The sequence below is a fragment of the Pyrgilauda ruficollis genome, unplaced genomic scaffold, assembly GCF_017590135.1.
Source record: "Pyrgilauda ruficollis isolate IOZ18807 unplaced genomic scaffold, ASM1759013v1 scaffold6, whole genome shotgun sequence".
NCBI lineage: Eukaryota > Metazoa > Chordata > Aves > Passeriformes > Passeridae > Pyrgilauda > Pyrgilauda ruficollis.
The window spans coordinates 13,082,605-13,106,151 of record NW_024527710.1 but is presented as its reverse complement, the minus strand read 5'-3'; the positions used below and the strand labels follow the sequence as shown (position 1 = coordinate 13,106,151).

General features: G+C 42.1%; 1 long non-coding RNA gene across 1 annotated transcript; it reads right to left on the bottom strand.

The window, feature by feature from the left end:
- Positions 1 to 13,820: 13,820 nt before the first annotated feature.
- Positions 13,821 to 23,547, bottom strand: LOC121361889. Its single transcript, XR_005956414.1, has 3 exons — positions 23,392 to 23,547; positions 18,202 to 18,256; positions 13,821 to 13,904 (listed from the first exon to the last, which is right to left on the bottom strand). It is a non-coding gene; the product is annotated as an uncharacterized LOC121361889 (long non-coding RNA).

Genomic DNA, 23,547 nt, shown 5'->3' with positions numbered 1-23,547 from the left:
GCTGTTCAAACTTCACATTCTGTCTTTATTTCAGCCTGGGTACTGACAGGGTGCCATTGAGAGCTATTTTTAATGTACATTTAATAGTTATAGATATTTAATAGTTATGGAAAAATTGTTGTAATATGATGCTTAACTACATTCAGGTGGTAAAGAAAATATCTGAAGAGTCCCGAATTTCTCTCTGCCTACACTAGGAGCCAATATTTCAATAGCTGTAAACAAATAAAGTAGATGCAACTTGCTATACATCTGACAAAGCTCTGCTAATTTAGCTCACACGAGGACTTGACTCTGGAGTTTAGACTGAATACACATGATGGTATTTATTTCTGCCCAGAAGGCAATCAGAGGTAGGATTTCGAAACACAAATTGTACTGGCATAATCCATTTAGCTGGGATTTAAGGATTAAAAAAGAGAGTAAGAGAATGACTTGGATGCTCATGATGTAAATAAGATTAGATAATGAATCATTTCCTCATGTGTTGAGAAAATAAGATTAGATTGTTGGTGGTCATGTGAACAGTTTTTCACTGATGACCAAATCCAAACCTCTGCAAATAATCCTTTGCTTGTCCTCATCTCTCACATTGTATTGTGTTCCTGTTGCTGATAATTTTAGACATCAGGAGTGAACACTGCAGTTTTGTGTGACTTTAGGACATGAGATAACAGAGAATGGGCAGTCCACAGTTTACCACCATTTCTGTTGCTCAATTTTTTGCCATTATAGTGAGTTTATGAAGATTGGAAGCAAGCTGAGAACATGGGAAATGATGGAGCTCTGCCACCACTTTCATCACAGCCAGAGTTTATTTGGGGGTTTTTATGTAGTTTTTCTTTCCACCATATGAGGAGCTGAACACAACCAATTTATGGGATAATAACTAATAGTCCTGGAAAACAGCACTTGTTTAGCCATCAGCTAAACCTGGAAAGCAGGAAGAGAAAATGCTTTCTTCATTGAATCTCCATCTTTTATACTTTTCAGTTTTCAGCTGTCATTAAACTTTTTTTGCCGAAGTAGTTTTAAATGACCACATTTATTTCAAAATCAAGCTAAGTTCCTTGGTAAGTAAACCATCAGTATCTGAAAGAATTAAAGTTGATTCACTAAGAGCTCCCACCTTACTACATCAAAACAACATCCCAATTTTTACTACTCATTATATTCTTACAGTAGAGATTCAAAACATTTATTGAGCTGCTTACATTAGGGATTAATGTAAAATATTACAAAAGTATTGCTGATTTTTTTTCCCTTTTCTTTTGTAGCAATTTTTCTTCCCATACATACATATGGGGCCAGTATGCCACTGCAGATGCATATTCAGCTGCTGTAAATCAGTACAACTCTATTGACCTCCTCCAAGCTACTCCAGTTCTTAGGGATCTGACCTATTAAAAATCTTTATTTCTGCTTTTGCATGTTTATATCCTAGTCAATTTTCGGTGATGGGAAAGGTTGAGATGAAGGAGAAGATCAATGTGAGACCAATTGTTAGAATTTTAACTGTGTTCATTTGTAGAAATAATGTGTTACTGTGAGGTTTATATAACATAAAACAGTGGGGTCCATTTATGAGATGAGCTCTTACGTGCCACCACAACACAAATAAAACTCTTGCTTTTCTCATCTAGCAGTGGCAGGTAATAAAGGTGAAAGAATAACTGTACAGGGGAGAAGGCAAGCAAAGGGTTTGGAGAATTGTTGACCCAAATCCTCAGTACTGTGGTGATGTGCTTGCATCAGCCCTTTTTTGGTGATTACTTTGTGTTTGTAATTGAGTTTTGATGTAGTTGGAAAGAACTGTATTTGCCAAAATCAAAAGTATATTCTACTGAGTAAACAGCAGGAAAATCTTAGTATAGACTTATTTTGTAAATGAAATGAGACAATTCCCTTCAAAATGGTGTTTCCTATTGCACCGAGCCTCCTGTTAAACTGAAAGTTGGAAAACTGTGCTCAGATCTAGTGAGCAGTTTTCAGGGAAATCTGATTTTATGTTTGACATGGCAAAGTGACTTCACCAAAATAACACAATCACTGTACTGCCTGTCACACCTCTCCTCTAACAGAGCTTTCCTGTCAGAGAGCAGATGGGAGACACCAGTCCCAGAGATAGCCTAGAGGCTCCAGGCTGTGAGGATATTGGTTTAGAACTCTGAATATCCCTTTTCATAGCATGTCATAGTGAGCAACTATGGCTTGTTCCAGTCTTTACTGGTAGCCTGTTCCATATGAATCATCCCTGTGCTTCTGAAAACCATGGCTTATAGGGAGTTTGTCAGAGAATAGTTTTGGAGTTTATCATTCCTGAAGAAATTCTTCTCTTGGACATTTTCATGGAAAGAGATTTTTGCTTCCAACATTTCCAAAAGCAAATCAATATCTACAAAAGCAATAAAACACCTCAGCAGAAGGACAGCAAGAGCAATTCAAGAGCAATTTGGCCCTGCCAGAAGAGCCTTGGGCAGCAGGAATCCTGGTGAGGAGCAGTGGGTCACGGCAGCACAATGTCCCACACCCAGCACTGACAGAGCAGGAACAGGGCACAGGGAAGGGTAAGAGGCCTGACTGCAAAGAGAAGACAGGTCTAGAGCAATTAATACCTTGCCAAAAGAGTTGTTAAACCAGGAGTTAATGAATGACATGAGCTGTATGTTTTCTGTAGGGTACTCATTGCTCGTGTTCTCCAGGGCAGCACCTCATGCTGGCAAAGGAAAGGCTTGGAAGTCAAGGGCTCAAGTGGATAATCCTTCACCCAGCTGCCCCCTGGATCATCAGAATAACCTAGAGTGTATTTCACCTTCTAGAAGAACTTTCCCAATTGTCCCCAGCAGTGCTGTACAGCAACTGCTCTCAGGTGGCAATCAGTTCTTCCTAAAATCAGGGCCGTACAGGAGTCAGAATGTTGGGATCTTTTTACAGAAATGTGCCACTGCACTTTCAGATAGGATATCTATATGCAGGCAGTGTATCAATGTGTTAATATTCTCTGGAAGAGAGGGCTCTGGGGGATTTGTTTAACTACTTGATGCCTCTGGGTGCATCACGCACCATTTGGGTGCTTTGGGTGTTCTGGCAGTGGCATATAAACTCAGAAAAACTTTCAGCTGTGACAGCAGCATTTGCTGCTTTGCCCCCATGAATAACAGAAAGGAAATATGCCAAGGGTGTCAGAACCTGCTTTTAGAGAAATTATCAAAGAGCTTTTTTTGGGTTGTTCAGGCTATGGAGTTGCTCTCTCACAGCACTTTCTGCGGGGAAGTCACATTGTGCAGCAGGTGTGTTGCTATTGTTCTATGATACATTTCTGATTATCCAGAGTTAGATTAGCAGGGCTGATTTAGGAATCCATCGAAATGAGCTTGTACCTTCCATAAAGGTTAACTTTGACTTGTAAAAATGCATTAAAGATGAACAGTCTTCAGTACTATGCTCCTCAGAATTTTATAGTGAACGGGCTACGTGTCATTGATTATTTACAGAGCACTCCACACCATAGTAATTGCAAAGTAATATCAAGATATATGTATCCTGAAGCTTGTTGGAATGGAAAAAACGTTACCAGTGGTATTTTGTAAAATAAGTACAGTATAAAGGTCATTGTGGGGAGGTGTAAAATTACGGGATATCTTGACCATGAAATTCAGTTGAAATAAGTTCAGAAATTATTAATCTGTCCTTAGAGTGAAATGATGCATTGGCAAATCTGCAGTGAACTGAATTTCACTTAGGTTTTTGTTTTAAGTGGAAAACTGAAGGGAAGAGAAACCCCAGCTGCACAAAGATTTTCGATTTCACCATGTTCCCACAGAAGAACTGCAGTTTTGACAGGGCTTCAGCTTCAACTGGCAGCACGTCCCACAAGAGATTTTTTCCTTTCCTTTCTTATACAAAGACAGTGTTTAGTATTGTATCTCTGTGTGTTTGCCTGGAGCAATCTAAGGTACTATGGCTTTTCTAATAGCAATTCACATTTGATTTTCATACTGTGGCTGTTCAAGGTTTGCAGTAGTGTTTGAGTTTTAATTTGACAGAAATTAATAAGTTTAAGGAGAACGATATCATACATCAGTGCTGTACAGCAGTATTGTCACACTTCCTAATTCGTTAGACAATAAGAATAATCTACCACTTCCAATTTAGACTCAGTAAAATAAACACATGTATATTAATGATTTTAAAATATTTTTGTTCAGTCAAGCATGTCTTCTTTATGCAGAATAGCATCAGATCAATAATTAGTTGCCATGCATTTTAATAACAAGAGTTTTTGGTAAGGATTGTTTTTCATAATTTTGCATTTATGTTTGACAAGTTCAGGAACTTGTCTTATTTGAAAGAAAAATATTAATGCAGAAATTACTTCTCATTGTATTATTGCTTGCCAAATCTAATATGTAAATACCCAGTAGAACTCATGCTTATGTTAATGGAGAGAGGATCATAGAAATCTTGTAGACAGAGTCTATTTGTCCCACTTTGTTCCACACATCAGTATTCTCTATGGTACTTAATTATTCAGCGTTTTAATTTTAAATTAAAAATAAATACTGTACACGAATGATAATTTGAGTGAAATGATAGGAAAACATTGCCACAGTGAAATGCAAGATAAGTTTCCTTATGGTGTTCTTCTGGTCAAAAAAAGTGTCATGAAGAATGACTCCTGAATTTAACTCTGCCATCATTATGGATCTAAAGAACACATATCAGTGACTGGTTATAATGTGGAAAAGAAAAGCAGTTGAAACCATTGTATAGCCAAAGGCATAGTGAAATTATTATTTAATGCTGGATTTATTACCTCTGTGCACATTTTGTGGAGTATGAGGATTGCCACTTTTAGTTAGAAAATTCACACCTGGCGTAAGACAATTTTATATATGGATTGTAATTTTTCCTAATAAACATTCTCAAAATAATTAATTACCAACAAGCTTGTAGCTGGAAATTTTGCCAAGATTTGACTGACCTAGAAGGTTTCTCTGGCTGTAGCTGTTAGGTGGGCTGCAATACCTGTCTGAAGCAAGAGGAAACGTTTAATTCCTGCATGGACATGCCTACAGAAGTGACCTTCCCCTAGAAAATGGCTTTTCATTTACAGTGAATGCAGAGATTGACATCAGACAGTTTTCTAGGGAAAACAAAATGCTATGGAGACCTAAAAACAGATTCCTTTGATTTGACACCAGGATGGTTATGAAGCTTAATCACAGGAATAAGGAGCCAGAAGCATCTATTTTGCAATTCGCTTTTGAATTTTTGGTGTGATCAATAATGGCAGATGATGGTGATCACTACCATGAGCCTGTCTCAACAATACACCCTCCTAATTATCCTGCTACCACATTGCAGTGGCTGAAACAAACATGATCTCAGTGACAAACTTCCTTATTTTCCATACCTATATAACAAGAGAAGCAGTGACTTTTCCATGGATTTAGGTAGCTGTAGCCTTCTGTGTAGAACTGAAAACAATATTGATTTGTGTCACATTTCACTTAGAAATGATATTTTAAAAATTGTTGAAAATTAATATTTAAAATAATAAGTATGCTATGGGTGGGAATGTAGATTAATGCAACCAGGTGTTAAATTGTATGGAAATATATTTAGTCACTTACCTCTAGGTTTCAGAACATGTCAAAAGAATCTTATCATAGAAATAAAGCTAGAATGGGTCACTTTCAGGATTTCAAAATTTCAGCAGTAAATGTTGAAGGTAAATACAGGTGCTGACTCCTTTTCAGAGTTATCATGTGCTTATTCTTCAAAGCCCCACTTGTGTTTAGGTGACTGTGCTGCTACCCAAGCTACAGAGACACCAGCAAAGATCTAGATGTTAAAACTCTTGCTCCCATTCTCCCTCAACCTGCAAACCTATACTAATTTGTAGAAGCAAACCTAATTTCAGAATTCCTTTACCTCCCTTTCTCCCTCTCAGGTTCCTGATTTTACTTGTGGGCTTCACCTGCAGAGGAGTGTTTTGTGACCAGGGACCTCCCTCCTTCTCAGCCCGATTCTGGGATGGTTCCTCTGGAGGGCTCTCTGTCTTCCTTCTCAGTTATGTGTGAGGACAGTTTTCTTTGCTCTCTTTACATCTCAGGTTTTGCTTTGCTGTGGTTTGCCACCTTTGCTTTTCCAGACAAGTTTGGACCTGGTCCTGGACCTGGACCTGGACTAAGCTGTGATCCAGTCACTTTCCACCTCATTTGTTTTTAACACATTCCACTTCAACCACATTTTCAAGCTCACCAGCTCATTAGCTGCTTTTGCACTCATTGCATTTCCTTTGGGGAGTTTGGAAGATGACCTGAGCTCCAGCAATACACAAACCATAAAATTACACATTGTTATTGATAATACAGTTCAAGCAAAAGTCTGATTGTTGCATTGTTAATTCACAATGGAAACAAGCAGCAAGTCAAACCCCCAATTGTTATTGGTGCTCAAATCACATAATCCTGTACATTTATATTGAGTTCCATCTTGCAGGCAGTTGGGCTTTCTTTTGTTGTACTACTGTTATGGAAGTCTCTTCTAGAAAAACTTTGCTTTTCTGATTAGAAACCTTCTGCTTAAGTTATCCCATTTATACTTTTTGCTTTAGTGCCAACAACCATCTGTAGCAGAGGGGTTTTTTTCTGTCTAAGGCTTTTTTCCATGTTAAACTGTTCAACCCTCTTTCCCTTCCTTTCACCTGCAATCATGGGGGAGCCTGGGCTGGTAAATCCAGCATCTACTGTGAGCAAGTTGGGCAAATGCTGCTTGTGCATGAAAGCTGTGAATATTTTCTTGCAATAAATCTTCACTTTGAAAAAAGTATCTGTCAGTTCTAATTGGTAAATTTTAATAGTTTGTAGGCTATAATTTAATAATGAAGGGCTGGGAATTCTAAATGAAACAGAAGACAAGTATCAAAGCAAAATTCATGATAGAAAAAAGTTACTGCTAAAAGTCACATTATCCATTTATTATATATGGCCTTGTGGTTATCTGAATAAACATTCTTCTTTGTGTGCCAGTGAACAAAATGGAAAGGTTTACTTGAAATGCTGAAGCGTGAAATAATATATTATTTTTTGCCATCTTGTAAATGGAAGCAAGATAATTTTCAGTATAGGGGAGCCAGCTTTCTTCACTTAGAGGACAATTCAATAAAGAAAGGGATAGAAATAAGCCACTTACCTTAGCAACATATTCCTGTTAAGTGGGGCAGCAAATCAATACCACAGGACCAGAGGTATAGGACATTAATCATCTTTTTTATATGTTAAGACAAGAATAGTCTTTTCAATGGTACCAAGTCCAGAATATAGCTGTGTACTAATAGGAGATACTTAAAATTAAGATCGGAGCCATGTTTAATAATTAATTTCTACTTCACAGAGAAACTATAATCTGATTTATGAAGCAGGGTAGGATTTCAGTTACTTTTGAAATGAGTTACAGACATATCTCACATTAAAGGGAGCTGACCGTGTGCATGAGGCTGAAATGGTGATTTCAGTTTTGACTTGGCAGCTATATCTCAGTCCTGTCATTAGATAAATCATTGAATCTGTATGTTTCCATTCCTATATGAAACTTGCCAGAAGTTATTAACAGTTACAATCAAGCATTCCTGAGCATATCTAATATATCAAATACTAGGAATATTACAAAAAAAGTATTTGAAATACATCTGCTTCTCTATGAAACAAGATCTACTTGGCCAAGTAGATCTTGGCCACTACTGTGGCCAAGAGCACTTGAAAATTTTTATTCTAGCTTTTGATTTGATAGAAATAAGCTATGGATTCATGGGATTGCTTTGTGTGGTGGGAACAGCAGCATGGTTCTTTGTGCATTGCAGAGACATTTCCAGTCCCCAAACCTGCAAAGCTCCAGAGCTGTGCACCTTGCTGGGAGTGCCCAGCCCAGAGAAAGGGTTCTGCAAATATGTTTAACGTGAAAGTCTGACAAGTGCATATTATAGAGAGCTGTTTTTTCCCTCTGTCAACACAATTTCCATTGTTCTCCACAATACAGTTTTAAGCTCAAAGCCCTACAAAGTCAAAATTACCATGGAGAAGTGGATGGATTGCCGTATCCTTTCTGCTGTTCCAATTAAAGGGCCTGATCCTTAACGAGCTCACACTTTGGGCTTTGCAGTGGGTCCTGAGCTGTCATTCCTTTGCTAAACCAGCCTAGTGCTGGTGATTAGGGAAGAGGAAATAAAGGCAGGGTTTGTCTGCAGACCTGAAAGTGACATTTCAAAGCTGACGTTAGAGAAACCCTCTTTTGACTTGCAAACCTAACACAGAGACAGAGAAGGATTAAATCCAGGAGCTTTGTTCTGATGGGGAGACATTTCCAGCTGCAATGACACTTTGCATGGGTGGGTTTAGCTTGATGGATGGGCCATACAGAGCCCTGGTCCAACTGCTCACAGCACCAGAAGTTTGCTTTCCAATCAAACATTCAGCTTCAGTGAATCTGCTGTTCTGAAGGTGTGGAGCAATGCTTTCAAATATAAGACATTACTGAAGTCTATAAATATAGAGAAATTGTGTTACACTGTATAAAAGGATAATAACAAATTTTGGCAATGCCTTTGAATATAATGTTCTTCTGATATTGTTCCATTGCATGTATTTTTTCCATTGCAGGTATTTTTACTGAGAGGAAATGATGAAATTTCAAAATGGTAAAGTCTCCCAGGAATGGAAACGGTGATCAACAGGAAGTGTAAGATCCAAAATCACAGAAGTAAAATGGGAATTGAAGTCAACTCAAAAGAAATGAAAAAAACCCCAACCAGTGAGTTTTTCAGCCATCAAAATTAGATGACAGTAAGGAAAGTAACAGTGAGGTTTGCTTGAGGGAGGATGGGTTTAAGGTTGGCATAGTTGCTTTCTAAAACTGAGATGGTTTTGTGGGTCTGTGTTCAATTTGGACAAAGGCTCTGAGCTTGGATGGGAGAAAACTGGCTTTATGGGAGTGAGTTTGGAAGGGTGAAAATGATGCCTTTGAGATAGAAGTAAAATTCAAGGAGTGGTTTCCAAGCATCTGTGTCCCAGCTGTCTGAAGGAACTGGCATTCAAAACTGCACTTCTGCTTAAAGGGTATTTAGAACTGTGTTAAAGTAAGAGTGGCAAGGGAAATTTCAAATATGATTCCTGTACTCCAAATAGGAAAAAAACTGTGTTCTAGTTAAATGTGGTTGTATTAACATGACATCAGTAGTGCACAAGGCATTAGAGTGCTTTTGGAAAGCAGAGGAATAGAGAGCATAGCAAATGGCAGAAGTAGGATAACACACAGAATAGGTTTACTGAAAGCAGATTTAAGAGATTAACTTGATAATCTTTAGATTATCCTGATCTTTTTAGACAAAGAAAATGGCAGTAGATGTGATGTGTATACACTGTGAGAGAAACATCTGACACAGAGCTACATGGAGAATTGTTTGATTGGGAATGATGAAGATTAGGCCCAGGATTGTAAAATAAATAGAAACTGGCTAAAGGAGATAATAACAGATGATGCTGAAAGAGGAAATTCCAGGCTGGAGAAAGCTAAAAGTGGAGTTTCTGACGGCACAATCTGGGGACCAATATCACTTAATATTTTCATTAATCAACTAGGCACGAAAAGAACCTACTGGAGGAATGTGCTGATGGCTGGAGGTGGGAGGGTTTGTCCATGGCAAGGAGGCAGACAGCATACAGAAAAAGAGAATATCCTCAGGGGCCAGGAAGTTATAAATGGGATTACACTGAACCGTTCAACTGGCAAGGTCAGGTAGCTGGGAACCAAAGACAATTTCTAATATAAGGTAAGGCTTGTTGGTTGGACAGATACAGAAGAATGGGGCATATATTTGGCACTATATCAAAAGAAGCATTTCCAGTCAAGCTGGGAAAAGGTCAGGTAGCTGGGAACCAAAGACAATTTCTAATATAAGATAAGGCTTGTTGGTTGGACAAATGAATACCCTTTAGAAGGCCATAGTAAGACTTTTTCAGGAATGTAGTGACCAGTTGTAACTACCTGTGTCTGAAGAAAGAAATTCAGCCTAGAGCAGGAGCAGAGAATGGTAAATAGTTCAGTGGGAGAAGAGGGATTGTGCCTTAGCAGATTAAAGCCTGCAGAGAATGATACATAAACATGATAGGAATGAAGGGGATTGTTTTAAGATTAGACAATATTTATACATAAATAACTGTAAGCTGGTCATCAGTGAATGACCCTATATTTTAGCACAAGGTTTCTAAAGAAAGATGGGAGTTTCTGGAACAGGCTTCCACAGCAGCAGTAGGGAGAACCCCTGTCAGTGTTTCAGTGAGGGAGGTGGGTGTGTGTCTGGGGGATGCAGCAGATGTCTGTCTGCTGCAGCAGCACACTGGGCTATGTGACCACTGGGCTCTGTCCCATCCTCCTGTTCTCATTCATTCTGGTCCCATATTCACAGAATTCCAACTCAGCTTTTACCCCTGAGTCCCCTCAGGTGAGCCCCCAGCGCCCCTGATACAGAGCAGGGTTACAGCAGTTCTGCAGCTTTGGCACATAGGGTAGCAAGGAGATTCTACAGCCTTATGAAATTGGGGAAAGGAAAATGTCTTGTCTGCATCTACCTCTTTGGCTGTGAGAAATGTGGGAGTTGGGAGGGTGGGAAGCAGTCAACTTTACTACATAAATATCTGAAACAGAGCTCCTCATAAAGAAGAGGGGGGTTTGTCCAGCTATTATTTTGCCTAGTCAGGCCATCACTATTTTAATCCAAAATGTTCAGCTGAAAATATCAGCTTCTCATTGACAAAATGCATACTGTCCCCTTCCCCTGCCATTAAGGTTCCTGGGTTTCTGCTAATATCTTTTCCATTGTCCATATTTAATTTGTCTAGCAGAATGAAATAAAAACATGCTGACATTTTCAAGGAAATCAGATACTTCCCCTGAAAGTTTTGATGGAAAATTTTCAAAGAGCCCTGAGGCTCAGGAGCTGCTTGCATCGGGGTGTGGCCAGCTAAATCTGCTGCCTGAATCAGTGGGGGCAACGCCTGAGCATCTCTGAGCCCCTTCGGACCCGCAGGTGATTAGGAGGAAATTTTTAGGTGATTTTCTCGGAGGAAAAGCTCTTTTCCAGCACACCACGTGCTCTGGGTGGCTCCGGCTCTGCTCTCGCAGCAGTTCTGCCTGACCTTGATGCGAGTGGTGCAGAACGCGGAGCCTCCCCTCCCCTTCCTCCCCCTCGCACTGCGGAGGCGCAGGAAAACTGACCACAGCCTAGCCCTAAATGTTTTATTTTTAACTTTTGCCAGACAACACGTGTATGTGAGGCCAAACAAAAAGAGCCCGGGAATGGGGTGTAAGTGCTTGTCAGTGTCAGCCGCAATCATTGTCAAAGAGGGGCTGGATCCTGCAGCTCGCTGCCTGCACAGCTCGGGATGCTCGCTGCTGCTCCGGAGCCACAGCCATGGATGCCTAGAGAGATGGATAAAGGCAGACAGACACAGATCCACACTGACAGAATCAACCCCCAGATGGATGTTGCTTGAATTTACCAGAAATTAAGATGCTGAACTGCTTAAGAAAGGTTTCCATGATCTAATTAAGTCTCTTTTATGTCTCCCTTTCTGGTTTATCCTCCACCCTCTTGCAAAAGGAGTACTTTTTGTTATTTGCAGATTGAATTAGAGGGAAATTGTCTATGCACTAAATAGAATGTTTGCATTCTTTTGTGCTAGCATTGAAGGCTTGTGTTTTTTAAAGAAGAAGAAAAAGCAGTAGGACATAATAATGTCATACATTCTAACTTGCTCTTGCAAATCAGGGCTTCATGATATTTTCCTTTTCAATAAAAATGCTATTTATCATTATCAAATGAAGTGTTAATGGAATCAACTCAAACACAAACTCATGCATATATATCTATATAAATAAAATGATATATACATAGAAAAATTCCTCGCTGCTGAGAATGATCAAGCACCTTGTCAGCAATCCATATTATATTCGTTAATTTGATTCCTGCCAAAAAATCACTTAAGTGAGACCTTCTGATTTCTTTCTTTAACGCTTGAAGCTCCTTTCATCTAAGCAATGTTTATTAACCTATTTCTGAAAATCAGCATAAGCACAAGCTGTATTTAATTTGTTCTTTTCTTGTGGTTTGGGTTTGGTTGTTTGTTGGGTTTTTTTTTTTTTCCTCCCAATGTGTTTTTTTTATTTTTAATTCCACTGTAAGAATTAGAAATTGAGCATTGGTTAGTATTACATTAACCCACTGGTTCAGAGTGTAACAACTGAGAGGACAAAAAATAAGGATTATTATACTCTTTTCTATTCTTTAGGGGAGACTGACTTTAGTTTAATTCCAGGACTAATAGTGTGACAGCAAGAAAAGTCACCTGAAGAATAACACTGTGACCTGATGACTGCAGTGTGGGGCACAGCTTCACAATCTCTGCTCTCTCCCTGTCTTGCCAGTGTCCCCCTTCTGCTATCCTGAATAGCAACTCTCACTAGGTCCCCATCAGGAAGGTGGGTGCAAATTTACTGAACTCCTCAGCTAATTTGAAAGATGCATATTAAAAGTGGTATAAGGCTAGATAATCTTGTTCATACTTTCACACCAAAAAATGACTTAAACACCCAGTAATCAATAAACTCTGCAGCGAATCCAGAACAAGTCTGGAGACAAACAGCCATTATAATTTGTACAGACCTGGCAGATGCACCTATCCCTGCATGGCAGAAGTCCTGGTCCCATTCCTGAAGGGGGTTTTGCCACTGAGGTGAATGTGTGCAGGGTTTCACTCATCCTCTCCAGCACCCAGGCTCGAGCAAGGCAAACTTACCCCTGGGTTCAGCAGGGCTTGTCTTTCTCCCAGCTGTGCAGCCAAGGGAAAAACACTTGCCCAAACTAAACCATCTCCTGTAGAATTTACCTGAGGTGAGGTTGTGTCTACAGACTGACATAGGAAGGAGCTGCCCTGTTGGCCCCCCAATATTCCTACCAGGAAGGGTAAATGTGTTTTCCAAGTTGCTGTAAGAAGATGATTGTGGTAGTGAGGTAGTCCTTATAAAAATGGTCTTGATCTGAGAGTTGGAGCAGAGAGATATCAAATAGGAGCAGGTAAAAAAAAGGGTTTTTTTATTTTTTGACCCTGTTTATTTAGAGAAGTGGATGGCCCTCAGTCAGGGCTTGACATTGCATCCTTAGAGGAAGTCCTTCAACTTCCTTGTCAGGCAGGCAGGGAAATCAATGGGATAACTTGAAGAAATTCAGAGACTGACTCAACCTCAAATTTTCTGAGAACCCAAAATAAATAAGCTTTGCTCCAGCCACTCAGTTCAAACACATGCCCAAAAGATGTTATACCTCACAAGTATCACTTGCATTTGTATACATTGGGAAATAGAGTGGGTAATAAATCTTCTTACTATTTATTGCTCTGCCAATATGTATCTTGGCAATATTAAAATATATGCATGCATGCTTATGAATTTTATTTCTCTTCAAAGGAACCAGCTCCTTGTGCTAACAACCACAGCTCTGACTTGATAGACTCCTCTTTACCTGGCATGCCTATAGAAATCTCTAGAGAATTAGAATTCTCATTAAGTGCCCTGGAAAGCAGAATTTAATCAAATGTATGCCGAAGCTCGCTGTTAAAAATATGCAACTATAAATTGCATTTCTGTAGAAGTTGTTGCAGTCCTACAGTGACCACTGAAGTATTTTTATTTATTGTACCATGAATACACAATAGATAAAATTAAATTCCCCATAATCAATGGCTCCAATTTACATGTGTTGCTTGTCAAAGTGACATTCTCCAGTCCCCACAAAATGCTATATAATGTGACATCTCACAAGTCTTCAGGAACATCCTAGGATGAATCTGAAAGATAAATATTGCAGTTGTGAGTCTTTCTGTCATGACTCAAATAATTTTAAAATTGCAGAGATATATTCCTCTAACAATGTTAAAATTGTTCTAATGCAGGAGGATAAAATTGTAGTTTTAGTCTCTGTAATTTTTATAGCAGCTTGTAATTTCCATGCACTTGTTACAGTTCTTAGATCAGGAAAAAATTACAGGAGAAAATGTTTTCAATGGAAAACGTGGTCTGCTGCTCATCTTCCCTGTGAAGAATGTACCCAATATTTAGAATCCAGGAAGGCTTTTATGAGTTGCTTGATGCTGTGTCAAAGACAGACCATTTGATTTGGATTAGCTTCATTCCTGGAGTCTGTTAAAGGGATAAGTATGAACTCCTGGTATGAAACCTCCTGGTTTCTCCCCAGAACCTACTTGTCCAAGTACTGATGAACTCATTCAATCTCTTCTGTTTGGGCCACTCGCCAGCAGGCTTTGAGAACCATAGAAACTCAGAGTGAAAAATTTGTGTCCTTTGGTTCTGCTCTGAATTGGTTTTATTCTACCCAAATTAGATGATTATGCTATGATTACCCCAGAAGAGGTTTTAGAATAAGCACTTGAGCAGTAAAACCCCTCGAAAGGCAGGTACCTGAGGTCTGCTGGAGAGCTATTATCACTGAACAGACTGCACTGGATGTGGGGATTGTACCTCAGTGACCCTTTCAGGTGCCCATGAAGGTTAGTGCTGCCCCAGGCTGCACAGACAGGCACAGATCCATGTTTTCCTTTGGACTGAACTGCTGGGGATGCACTCTGGAGAGGTACAAGGCAGCCCAGGGGAGCCCCTGCATGGCTGGTTTGGTACACATGGAGGGTGGTATTACCCCAGGTAGAATTTAGGGGAGGGTTTGGGCAGCAGAGGAAGGAAGATCCCCTCAAGAGATGTGACAACATTTTGAGTTTATGATGTCCAAGGGGATAAAAAGGAAAATCATCTGCTTGATGCTAGGCTAGCATCCCTGTGCCTCTCTGTGTACCTTTGGGAATAGTCTGAATTTCCTAGCTGGTGAAGGGTCAGTTATTCTTTATGCCAGTGGTTGGTAGAGAACTGTCTTCATCCCTGTTCCATCCCCACAACAGCTGGGAAAATAACCCTGCACTTAGGACAAGAAGTTGTCCACAAAGCAAAGAGAGCAGACTCCCCAGGGTGGGATAAGGGACCAAAATGGCACATCCTGTCCTAAATCCATCAGGCTGGAATTAAGGGGAGGTGCAATATCACTGTCAGTACCTGGCTGGAGGGAATTGGAACTGGGGACTGAGATGTTTTAAGGGGATGAATAAATAACACTAATTGCTTGTGTTTGACACCGAGAAACATTTTGTAACTCTGAAGCAGATTTTGAGAGACCTTTTTTGAGCCTTTTTTTTTTTCTCCTCTTACAGTTAGTGCACAGCCTGTGTGCTAAACCCTGTTCTGGTGCCTGGAGGCTGGTGGGAGACGAGGTCAAGACCAAACTCTCTGTGCAGTCTTTGGTCCTTTCTCATTCTCTGGCTGCCAGGACTGTCTCTGAGACATCACAAACCTAGAGAGGGACTTAATGCTGCCTGTGTCTTGACCTTATTTGAATCAGAACCCAAATAAATACCACCATTTTTCAAAGGGAAACTGCTGGAGCCCCAGTGCTGTAGCACCTCAGAAGCCAGTTGCCTGAGTGCTCAGTACTAAACCCAGCCTTTCTGTATCAAATCACATCTTTTTAGCTCATTCTGCTCTTTCGTAATGTCTGAAATTCTATAATTACAAATTAAGACAAGTGGGCAATACAGGCTTTCAGCTAGAAACTGATAAACCTCCCTCTTCTCTTAAAATATATTTTGTTCTCATAAAGAGCTGTTGGATACAGCATCACCTCAATTATAATGAAACAGCAAAGAAATTCCACATTGGGAAAGGTTTTCTGAGGGTATATTCTCAGTTACTGCTGAAGATTAAAAATAACCTTCTCAAGCAATAAATTGGTTGAGACAGTAACAGGACCAAAATCATAGTGAAATCTAGTAATGAAATATTAATGCTAGCACGTTAAGCTGGGAAAATAATAAAAATTCCTTTTGCAGAGCTGTGTGGATGATATTTGTGGTGTCCTGAGCAAGCTCGATTTTAATGTGCAGGGCTTTCTACCTGTGTACTCTTCCTATGTACAGTTCCTCAATTCCTATTAGCAGGAAAGATGACCAAGCTCTCAAGTCATGTAACTGCTTCAGGAAAGCAAAGAAACCCTGTTGGAGTACATGGCAGCAGCTCTCTGGAATTAGAAGGCATGGTGCGAGTGACACAAAAAGAGCTGTCAAGTACCTGGTGCTTTGCTTTACTGCTCCACTAAATGGCCATTGTAGAGCTGTGCCAGACATGTGGGGAAATTTCATTTCTAGGGCAACATTATTTTGCGTGAAACTGAAATAAGATAAAAACTAAGCGTAAAGGTATGTTTGAATTTCAGATTGTGCTTGATCTTTGTATGCCAAGAGGACCTCCCTTGGATACTCAGCCTAGCTGCAGGCTTTCTTTCAGGTCCTGGAACCTGCAGCTTTCAGAAGTCAGGCCAATTTAAATTGTGTAGACTGTGCTGCTTTACATAACCCATTTGAATTTAAAGGCCTGCAAGGTAAATAGGTACATTCTGCACACGCCTGTCCTACTGGCTTAGGGGGAGCTTTAATGTCACACAATTAAACAAAGTGGGGAGAGGAAGCCCAGCAAGGTCCAGCCACGTGCATGGTGTTCTGTGGAGCAGGAGCGGTGGCTGGTGCAGTGCCCAGCTGAGGTGACTCCATTTCAGCAGTGTCCCTCACCATCCAGCTCCAGGGCCTCTTGGCCCCACAGGGCACCTCAGGTGTTGTTAGCAGTGGTTATATCCCAGCTGGATGTGGCTGAATTAAGCTCATGGGTGTAACAGGAGGGTGTTTGTTACTCTGTACAGCAGGATCTCCAGGAAGCCAATGTTTGGAGCAAGGCTGAGCCTGAGCTGGTCTTCACAGGGCCGACAAAACCCACGGGGACAGACATAAAGGCCTTGTAACCAACCCACTCTCAGGGGAAGGGATGTAAATATGGATTGAGGCCTTTCACAAGGGGGAATGGTTTAAACTGGTAGAGAGCAGATATGGGTTCACTGTTAGGAAGGAATTGCTCCCTGTGAGGGGGGCAGGTTCCCAGAGAAGCTGTGGCTGTGCCATCCATGAAGTGTCCAAGGCCAGGATGGATGTGGCCCTGAGCAGCCTGGGACAGTGGAAGGTGTCCCTGCCCGGGCCAGGGGGTGGCATGAGGTGATTTCTAAGGTCCCTTCCAACCCAAATTATTCTGTGAGTTTATGACTTTGTGAAATACCACAGGCTTTGATCCAAAGGCCTTCAGAAACCCTGCTGCTCCCTCCAGGCCGGGGTCTCTCCTGATGCCAGGCAGCCCCTGAGTTTCAAGGCTGAATTGGCTCCAGGCCATCACTACTGTGCCTTTTTTTTTTAGCCTCCCTAGGGTCTGAATACTACAGGGGTTTGCTCCCCTTGAAGCCTCAGTCAAACCAAATACAGAGCTGCTTTGCTGCCTGTGTGTCAAGGATAAGAAAGCTGAAAAAACATCGCAGCAGCCTCCTGGACATCTTCCTGCCCCTGAGCATTCCTGGAGAGCCTGCCTGCTAACACCACCTGGCAGCCAGGTCCCGCAGGGACAGCCCCCCGGCCCGGATTTGGCCTTCCCTCTGAGATGAGCCTCGCAGCCCTTTGAGGGGACACTCCAGGGTGACTTTGCAGAGCGTGGGTGTGCCCTGGGGCAGAGCCTAGGCAGGGTGATCCCAGAGGATGAGGACAGAAATGGAGCACAGAGCATAATCTGTTTTAATGGATCCTTCTGCTGCTGCTGAATAACGCCCCAGTTTGGATTACTTTTACTGCAGGCACGATTAGTTAGCAATTGACAGGGCAGGGGGTATCAGTGGGGAGTCTGCAGCTAGCTAAGAATATGAGCCAAACAAACATTATTTTCCAGCTTATTGGGAGAAATGCCTGCAGAGAGCAGAAAGTTTGTCCCTCACTGTTTTCCTGGGTAGGGGTGCAGTCTTGAAAGTGATGAGACAAACACTTGAGGATGGCTGATAGCTCTGGAGTGCAGAAAAAACAAGGAAATCATACTGGATCCCAAGGTGTAGGGAAAAAAACACCTGCAAAAGGCAGCTCAATATTAGAAGAAAATCTTCCTGAAACCATGTGAAGTCACTAAAACAAGTCTCTGAAATGCGTCAACACAAATGGTTCTCACCTCCTTCCACCTGAAAGAACCAGGCATGTTCACAACATGTTTCTTCAGTGTTTGCCTTTGAATAATGAAAAGAAATATACTGGTCAGTGACGTTAAGGCACTAAGAGTAAATCAGTTCTGTTTGCATCGGAAAAGCAGGCTGGAATAGCCTGTACCACTGAAGCCATCTGTAGTTCCCACATCGATTTTCCTCTCCGCAGCACCGAACATACAAAATCAGCAGGTGCCTTTGAGTGCTCTCTCAGCCACACAGAGAAAATAGATAAAAGCCCTCTGGGCCTCCTGTATGTCTGTGTGCAACCTCACCTGTGTGACACCTGGCTGTGCCCAGCACAGAAATAAGCACAGGCAGGCTTGGCAGCCTGCTGAATCCGCATGTTTGTGCTGGAGGAGAAAGGGCTGCCAGGAAGCAGTGACCTGCCTCTCTGCAATGGTGATGTGCAGCGTCCCAACAGGAGCAGCCTTGTCATGTGCCAAGCACCTCTGAGACAGAGGAGGCTGTGCCCAATTTGGTAGAAATAAAGCTCAACCTCCTCGTTCTGTTATTTGCTGTTTTTGTAGAAACTGCTTCCCCCGATCCACTGCAAAATGCTGTTTTGTTGTTTTCACTTTTCGAATTTCACAACTACATTGTGGCCTTTTCAAGAGAGAATGCCTTTTTAAATGTGTCTGAGGGCATGGCAGTTTCTTCACTGCCCCAAATGTTCCATTCACCTGCCTCTGCCTTGCCCAGGCAATGGCATAGTGCTGGTTCCATCTGAGGCAGTTCCTGGCATGTTCGGTGCCTGGAAAACCCACTGGCTCCATTTTCTCAGTGGCTGAACGCTGGCAGCTCCTGTGTTCCTCCTTTAATTAGACACTCTAAAAACTGAGAACACCATCAAACAAGGTGAGGTCCCACTATTACTAACTAGCAAGTGACTGTGTATTTAGATACTAAGAAAAATCCAAGTAAAAACCCGTGAGCTTAAGATCAGAGACAAAAAAACCCCTTTTATCTTTCTGAGCTCATTTGAGCTCTCAAGTCAGGGAATGAGCCCACTTCCCAAGACCTCAGAGCCAGAGCTGTCTCTAACCTGTGCATTCAGCACCGCTGCCACTGGTCACAGCACAAGCAGCACAGACCTTGGCAGTCACGATCTGCCCACCCTGCAGTGCAAGGGCTCTCCTAGAAATTTCCTTTTGCCAGGCACCCAGGACACGGCACCAAACCCAGGGTGCCTGTGAAGCAGAAGCAGAGGAGCAGGTGCCCCTCTCTCCCAGGGTGTTTGCTGTGCTGGTTGGTGTGGGGAGCAGGGCAGCACTGAGCCCTGTGTCCTGCAGAAAGCCACAAATGCCAGAGGAAGATGATGAAGTATGAATTCAAAGGTTAGGCTATTTTTTGCCCCTAAGCTCTAAAGGAGGGAGTCACTACCTTCTGAGATGGATAGTATCATTAATCAGGCACTGAGAGTTCAGTCCCTTGCAGGATGCCAAATCATCTGGACTTTTATCTTCCCAGCCCTGCACAGAAGACAAATCCAGGCCTGCTAGTGCTTGGGAAGGGGGTGGGGAAGATGTTATTAGGAGAAAAATTTTTGAAGCATAAACAAAATTTCAGCGAAAGGTTGTTCCCGCCATGACATGATTATAAATGAGATGATCAGCCACAGAGAACACTTTTTTTTTTTTGTGGCTTTAGCAAAATTCTGTTTCTGTTCTAATGGTAGCAGTAAAATATTTAAAGGGAGAAGGAGAGGGCTCCTTTAAAAATTCCAGATATTTTAATTAATGCCAATAGCATTAAAATATTATGGCTTGAGATTCTTATGAAAAGTCTCTTTTATTCATTAAATTTTCCAGACCAAACATAATTAGAATTCTTAACATTCGTGATCTCTCAGCATTGGCTTCCACAATTAATGGTCTGAGTAATTTCTTACAGCAGATGAACTGAGTTTCAAAATAAATATATTGCAATAGTAAACATCAGCTTTCTGTAAAGGAAGGATGTGCCAGTCAAAGACAACTCTCAAGAAAGAAACCACCCTCCATTTTCTCTCTCCTGGATTTCCATATTCAAAGGGCATAATGAAGGATTGTATTCCTGGAGTAAAAATTTAGGGAATCCACGAACAGCAGCTGCCTGCATCACTTGCATGTGGTTTTGGTGCAGCAGAGGCTGGTGCCCAGGATGGCTTTGGGAGCACAAGTGAGTCAGGGATGCTTTTCCCACAGGTGCCTGCTTTGCTGTGGAGGTTGGGAGGGCTGTGGGAATGCAGCTGGGCATGGGAGCCTGTCCCCGTTCAGCTGCCTGAATGGACCTGCCAAAAACTCTGCAGGCCTGGGAAGGGCGTTTAACCCAGTGTTTTGCATGGGGTTGCTAAATGTTTGCTGCTCATTTTGGCACCTGATTTCCAGAGTGTGGAGCACTTCCAGCTGCAGCTCCTGCTGGCAGCCTGTGAACCCAGGAAAGCCACGCCGAGCTCGGAGCTGTAAAGCTGCCGCTTCTGAGCGGGCACAGTGGGATCTCACAGCACTCCCTGGCAGCCTCCTGATGGTGAGACTCAGGATCCTGGATCCCATTCCCAGCCCTGGAAAGCCAGCAACTCTGGTGGGTGCAAATCACTCTGCCTGCTCCCCTCCACCTCCTCCTTGTTCCAGTTCTGCCTTTTCTCTCCCCATCTCTTTGCCTCTGGGATGAGGCTACTCCCTTCTGCACAAGCTGGAGGGCAAGATGAGTCCAGCAGAACAGGATCCTCAGAGCTTTTAGGATTCTCAATGAAAGAAAAGTGTTTGCTGAAGAAATCAGGTTGGAATTGTTCCAAATGCTTTCACTTAGCCACACTTGCATAGATTTTCATGGCAGTAACAAAAAGGCACATCCTTAATACAAAGGTCACAGTTCGACTAAATTTCTACTCCCCTATCCAAACTGTGAGGCCTCGTGGTGCATCTTAAAGAAGAAGATGTCAGTTCTTTTTCTCTTTTACCATTACAAAACAGTGCATTGTTCCCTGGCCTTGCCCTTGGGAATAGCTATATTGTTTTGGCTGAAGCTTTCCAAAAAAATTCAGCCTGCGGCAGATGCCCAGGATGGAAAAATGACAAGTTACTGGTCAAAATATGACAGTTATAAGCAGCTGAAAATAGAGTCTTGTAATTGGAAATGTCAGACGGTCTTGACAGTAGGCAGTGCTATCAGCCCTCCAACCTCGGGACGTTTGCTCAGGATTTCATGTGTAGGTAGAGGCAGCGTGTGCGCCTCCCAGTAGTCTTGGTAATATTATAAGTGTCACAAAAAGGAGTAGAAAAGTTTTCTGGGTGTCAAAGCATGGCATGAATGGCATTCCTGATGCTGGCAGCTTTGCTGTCTATTTGCACAGAAGCTGAAGAACTGCTGTGCCAGCTTAGCACAACCTCACTGCTGCTGTATCCTGCCTCTGGGGCTGGGGGTGGCACCCATGCACGCCCCAGCTTCCCTGCAGCTGTTGCTTTGAGAGCAGAGCTGGATTTGAGTTGCTAAACTGAAGGCTTCTGGGGCAATTTTGCAGGGAGGGAGGGCAGGTCTGTGTCTCCCAGCCCATGTGAGCAGAGATCCTGCCCCCAGCACTCTTATGTGGTGTGTGTGGAAGTGTTGGACCTGCTCTGTGTTTCCAGTCAGTTCTTGCTCTGGTGTGTGTGCAGAGACTGGGTTTCATTCTCACAGCTTTCCAACTTTAGCCACCCATTAGGCTTTAGAAAGCCATTTGACTTCTGTGAAGTTTAGAAGGCTCCAGCCAGAGCTGGCACTTGAACCAGCAGGTCGCTGCCTGCCTTTCAGACACCTTCCCAGGAGGGAAATTCACCTTTCCGTGGTGCAGGGGCAACCAGCCAGCCCTGTAGTCAGTCACAGCAGTTTCATTAGGTTTTATATTTAACTTCCCCTCAGCACCTGGGACCAGAAGGAGTGTGTTAGTGTCTTGGAGCTGGAACACTACATTGAATTACCTTGTTGGTTTATCTGGTCATAATAGCAAGAGAGATCCCAGTGCTCCAGTTAAGAGTCTGTCAGCATTTCCATTATAAATCCCTTAGTCTCAAGAGTTTTTAACTTAGCTTTAAAAATCTGTTCCATTGCACAAACTTGGTTTATAACATGGCAAAGAGCAGTATTTTATCTCTTAATATTGAAAATACACACAGAGTCAGTTCATATTGAAATATATATGTGTGTAGCCAAAGATACACTGGATTTAGACAGCGATCAACCTGAATGGTGTCTTTTCTGCTTTTTAATTTAGCTGACATGATATTATTGCTCTGGCTATTTTAATAGATAAGGTACTGTGGTTTCACAATCTCTTCCATTACTGGCACACAACACCTCTAATATATGTTAATATGATTATTCACAAGTGCAGCAGAGTCACACTGGAGGAAGCATAAGAGGTTTGGCACAAAGGGTGCTTGCTCTCCTTTTCCGTTTATTCCAGACACTCATTCAAGGACACTTAACTTACCCTCTGAAAAAGCAAAGCAAAAGCCTCGACCAGCTGCCTGGCAGTAAAGATTTGGCAAATGTGTTTCTTTAAACAAAAAGTTTCTTGATTTCCTAGCAGAAAGCAGCTGGGACAGGGTCCTTCAGAGGGGCAGTGGCTGTTTGTCTCACCTGAAGATCCAATCAAAGGATAATGTCTTTGGATGGGAGGGTTTGAACTCCAAGACAAAAAGCAGCATTCCCATCTGAGGCACATGGCCAGACAGCAGGGCTGCTGCACATGGTCCCTGTAGGGCTCAGTGAATTGTTTCCAAGGTTTTTTTTTTTTTTTTTTTTTTTTTTTTTTTTTTTTTTTTCCAGACACAGGCTGGCACAGAAAGGAAAAAAACCTTCTCCCAAAACCTCCAGCCATCCTGAGAGCAGGTGAAGCTTGCTAGACACTGGGCAGGGTAAGCCTTGTAAGGAGCCTCCACAAGGAGTGTCAAATAAAACATATCCCCTAGACATTTACCTTTTTTACTTCTGAACACATTGATCTTTATGTGTTATGGATTTTTTTTTTTTTCCCCAGCCTCTCTGACTTCTGAAAGCCCAAGGCAGGGCAGCTCATGCCCAGGAGACCCAGAAATGCTCCTATTTTCCTGGTATGGTTGCACTGCTGCTACAGCCTGGCTGCCTTTGCTTTTCATCCCCACCCATAGCACACATCCCTCACTTCTTCCTGCTCTTACCTTGGTGGGGCTGCTGAATTTCAGACAGGGTTTGCTTGAGCTGGGACAAACCTGCAGCTGCTGCCTCTGGCTGTTCTTCCAGGTGAACTCAGGATATTCTTGCTCACAGCTTTCCTCTCTCTTCTAAGCTCCACTTCCCTATTGCCACTTGCTGTT